This window comes from Alligator sinensis, unplaced genomic scaffold, assembly GCF_000455745.1.
Source record: "Alligator sinensis unplaced genomic scaffold, ASM45574v1 scaffold994_1, whole genome shotgun sequence".
In the NCBI taxonomy this organism is placed as follows: domain Eukaryota; kingdom Metazoa; phylum Chordata; order Crocodylia; family Alligatoridae; genus Alligator; species Alligator sinensis.
The window spans coordinates 901447-906194 of record NW_005842488.1 but is presented as its reverse complement, the minus strand read 5'-3'; the positions used below and the strand labels follow the sequence as shown (position 1 = coordinate 906194).

Below are 4748 nucleotides of genomic sequence, written 5' to 3'. Positions count from 1 at the left end.
GGCTTCTGCCCTGCTGTTGTGAGACCAAGTGTGCATCTCCTGTCACTCCTGATACATGAACTAAGGCAGGGGCTTAGCCAAGTGCCAATGCCAGGCTCTGGGACCTGGCCTCCCTGCTGCTGGGGAAAGTCCTTTACACTTGAGTAGTGAGGGTGGCACACTGGCACAGCTGAGGTGGAAAGATCCCTTGCCCTGAGAGACCTTGTGTGATGCATCAGCCATTCGCACCCCCTGGGGAGGTGACTGCTGCATCACTGCCACCAGGTGTTTGTGTTTCATGATATCTCGCAGGTGGAGCAGAACCCACATGCCTGACAGCTCCTGCTTCCTGCAGTCTCATGAGACCCTGGATGGAAATGAGCCAGGCTTCCATTCTGCTGATGGGGAAGAGGTACGTGTGCCCTGCCTGCTACCGTGCAGCAAACATGGGGCAGCACTGGGAGATGGGAACCAAGCAGCTCCCTCCTCTGTCACCTGTGGGATCTCAGAGCAAAGCAATGGACCATCCTGATGCAGGAGGCATCATGCCATTGTAATGCAGCGGGTGCATGCAACCCAGCTGGGCTCAGGCCCCGAGCTGGGGGTAGCGGGACCTGTGCGTTGAGTGCTACATGCTGGTTATGATCAGATTTGCCCCACTTTACAAAGAAGGTCGGGGCCAGATGGTCTGTGGGTGCAAACCTGTAGGCTTTGCTGACATCTCTGGACTGATGCCTGTTTCCACCAGCCGAGGACCTGGAATTTACATCCAACGATGCATAAGATCCAGCAGACGTGCTCTGTTTGCCTACCTGTGCTATAGGGCACGTAGCTCGGAGAGGCTGAGAGCAGGTTCCCTTGTTAGTAGCACATGCTCTGTGCTAGTCCCACCCCCACCCCGTCTATTCTGTGACCACCAAGGGACGTAGTTTGATGTCTTCCTCGATCTTCCCTCTAGCGAGGGGTGGTGGGAGGACTCCACCTTTCTGCTGGCTCCTGACAAGTGGGGGCAGTGGCTGTACCCATCCTTTGGGACCATCTCCATGGGGCTGTGGGCAGAGTAAGCTACTGCATGTTCCCCCAGGGAAGGACATCTGTGCGTTTTGCTTTGCTCATTGCTGTCAGAGCAGGGAACCGGGAATCTGGACTCCTCTGTTTCATTTGCTGCAGCCTTCTGGTGGGATTGAATCCACCTGCCTATTCTTCGGTTCCTTCGCTGGTTAAGTGGATGTAGTAGTCGCCCCTCCACCAAGCAGTAGGAGACGTCTGGGCCTTGCCATGCCAGCTTGGAGGAGAAATCAGTGGAATCCAGGTATGTGCTTAGCGTATCTTCCCTTAGCCCTCTATACACAAGTCCTTGAACCGAGGTGGTCACAAATGGCACACAGGCTCATCCCTTATCAAGCTTTTCAGCCCAAAGACCAATGCCTGCTTTCCAGGGGGCCTGTCTGCTTCATGAACTCCATCTAATTAGAGTGATGAAGGCAGAGAGCAAATTAGTAACTGTCCTTGCTGCTTGCTGCAGCTCCCTGTAATGCAAACTACACCATGCTCAAAGCCAACACGCCATTGTTTCCAAAACCCAACCACGCTCTGTCGCTGAGAACTTGTGCAGCCAAGTATAATAGCAGCACCTTGTGGCACTCCCCCTAATAACCAATCTGATTGCACCAGGGTGGGGTTGCACATTTAATTTATGAACGTCTCTCTGTTGAATGATGCTATCTAGTGAGTCTGGCTTCTTCTATTGCAAGCCTTGCTTTATCTCACACTTTGGGGTGATACCAGGTTGTCTCTGTAGCTGCAATTGCCTTTTCGTTGCCACATAAACCTTTAGACAGAGGTACACAAATCAACCTCGTTATTTCACGTTTATCCCTAAACTGGGTTGTTTAATAGCTCTTAGCTGGCTTCAACAAAGAGCAGCTCCAGGAGAATAATTGTCCAATAAAAACGAATTATAAAAGTTTGGTGATATTTCATACCCACTTGCTTTAATTACCCTTAATTGCTACTGTACGCAACCAGCAAGAGGAGAACCACTCTGTCACTACATGGTGGGTGCTGTCTCTGGAATAAATGGGGAGGATTGGAACTGAGTGCTGCTCGTTGGGTTTGCTGGAGACAGCTTATTTGCTCTGGGCTGAATAAATATCAGTTGTTAATTAGTGCATATTTATTGAGATGCATGAGTCTCTAATACACATTTGTAAAGCCTCAGTGTAAATAGATTTGTCATTGGACTGAGGGAAGGAAGAGGAACTGAGTCCTCTCTGCCAGCATAGCAGAGCCGGCCAGGGGAGAGAAGGGATGGAAAGGTGGGGAGAGGGGCCCGTACCTCTGCTTTGGGGGCCATGAAGATGGTAGCAAAGATGAAAGGGAATGTCTTGTTGGGTTTGGGGGAGTGCTGGGAGAGCAGGGCTGCATTGTGCTAGGTGCTGTACAAGAAACAATGAGAGACTGGGCCTGCCTCCAAGAACCTGTGATCTAAACAGAGAGCGGGGAGGAAGGGAATATTTCTTCTTCATCTTCTGTGTGAGGAAACTGAGGCACAGCACTAGGGAATGAACTGGAGCTGCCTCAGATCCTAGACTGGTTCCTCCCCAGAGCCACCCTCCATGCAGGTCTCTGCCTGCTCTCCTGCCAGCCTGGGTACTCCTTGCTATGGGAACTCAGCGGGGTAAACCCCCAGGTGGAGTGACAACAGGCAGGCACAGGTGATCTGGAGCAGGGGGAGGACAGTGGGGCTGCGAGTGACTGGCAATGGTGCTGTGTGAGCATCTGCTGTCTCCTGAGGGACTGGCTGGACAGTCCGGCTGTGATGCCGTGTGCTGGAGCATTGACAGAGCCAGGCGGGCTCACAGATGCTTGGCCATGCAGGGCTGGGGGGACAATGAGAGGTCAGCCCTCCTCTGCAATGCCCAGCCCAGCCCAGCACCCAGTCTCTGGGCTCAAAACCCTCCAGGGGCAGGGATTTCTACAGGCTGGACCTAACACGGCCAGTGGCACAACTCTGCCAGCCCCCAGCCCAGTCCAGTTCCTCGCTGGGGCCGGTCTCCCGCACCCCCTGGGAGTTTGACTCCATCACCAGATAAGTATTTCAAAGGCTTTCTTGTCTGGTGACGTTCCTGCCCAGTGGCACCTACAGCCTGGGCCTCGCCGGGGGCAGCTGGGTCCATGAGGTCAAGTCTGGAAGGCGGGGCAATGCATTGCTTTTACCACGGTCATCTGCTCAGGGGCTCTCCTGTTAAGCTGACCCCCTCTCCCCAGTCTCCCTGCTGCTCCTGGTTAAGCCATCGCCTGGGAAGCACAGCCAGGGACTGCTGACTCCCACTCCGCTTGCTACCGCTGGAAAATCAATTCCCAGCAACTTCTCCGTGGCGGCATTTGGTTGCAAACGGGAATCCTTGAGGTTGGAGGATTTTGCCTGAGTCAGCCTGTCCCACTGAACGTGGCGGGGTGGGGGTGGGAGCCCGCGGTTCACTCGCTCCCCCACCACGTCTGTCATCAATTTGGGGTTGGAAACGTCTCAGCCTTGTGTTGCCTTTTTCCGTCCTCACCAGACCTCCCCCCGCCCCACACTTGGCGGGAGGAAGAGGAGCTCGGTCTCTGCCAGCAGCTGGCTTTGGGGCCCGGTGAGAGATGGATGCAGGGGGGGCCAGCAGTCCCCGGCATCGGGCAGCCGGTGTGGTCACACAAGTTGGCTGGCCCTCGGCTGGAGAAGGGCTCGGTGCTCCACTGCCCTGCTTGCTGGCGTGCCAACCTGGAGGTGCTGCTGATGGGTGATATGTTGCTGTATCTCCTTGCACCCACATCCTCATGCTGGAGGCTCTTGGGTCACTTGGCTGCATTTCCTTTCTGTGCTTGGCAAAGGGGAGTGAACCTGCCTCTGCAGGGCTGTGCCTGGATCTGGTGCCTTGGGGCTGCTCTGAGTTGCACTTGGGGAGCAATAGCTTGCCCAAGCCACTCTCCGGCCCCTGTTGCAGGGTATGGAGCAGGGCTGAGGAAGAGGAGGCCCTGGGCAGGTCCAAGGAGCTGCTATGAGGTGCCCACCGGGTGCAATGTCGGGGCTGTTCTGGCAGCGCCGTCGAGCTGGGCTGTGCTCTGGCAATGTGCATGGGAGGCTCCCAGTGCTGTGCCAGCTCCCACCGGGGCACAGGGGGCCCGAGCTGATGATCTCCCCCTTGAACACTGGAAGTTCAGCAGCTCTGACTCCAGCCCCACTCCCCTGCCGCGAGCCAGGGCTGGCGCCTTTCACAGGAGCTATTTTGGTCTGGAAAGTCGGCAGCAGCTCCGGATGGGGGGACGCTAATGCCAGGCCCTGCCTCTGTCCTCACTTTCTCCAGCAGCCGGGGTTGGGAGTGGGGAACAGCGGCCAGGGCACCCCGGGCACTGGGGTGTGCCCTCTGACCCCACGTGTCCTGCCTTCCATGCCCACGCTAATTTGCCCTGATGAGGCTGGCAGCCGGTGGGGCCTGTGCTCCTGGTGGGCAGCTGGCACCGAGGTCCAGGGACCCCGATGGGTCCCTGGGCACCCCATGCTGCGCTCTTCACGCAAGGGGGGTGGTTCACCCTGCCCCAGCCTCATTTTCCTCCTGCAAGGAAAGCAGAGGAGGTGGCTGCAGGGTCTCCAGCCTCAGTTTCCCCTGCAAGGAAAGCAGCGGAGCCAGCTCCAGGCGGGGTGCAGAGGCTGCGGGGGCGCAGACAGGCGGCGCTGCCCTGGGACCGCAGGTTCGAGCCCCGCAGCCGGCGGGCGGGCGGGCGGGGAA

General features: G+C 56.9%; 1 protein-coding gene across 2 annotated transcripts in view; it reads left to right on the top strand.

The window, feature by feature from the left end:
- Positions 1 to 342: 342 nt before the first annotated feature.
- The window catches only part of LOC102368720 (collagen alpha-1(XVI) chain), a 66525-nt gene continuing 62119 nt past the window's right edge, over positions 343 to 4748 (top strand). Inside the window, exons 1-2 of one of the 2 annotated variants that reach the window (XM_025212856.1) lie at positions 343 to 391; positions 1150 to 1291. The gene's annotated coding sequence lies outside the window, so the exon portion shown is untranslated. The remainder of the gene's footprint in view (positions 392 to 1149; positions 1292 to 4748) is intronic. The other variant, XM_006031248.3, reaches the window with a different exon arrangement.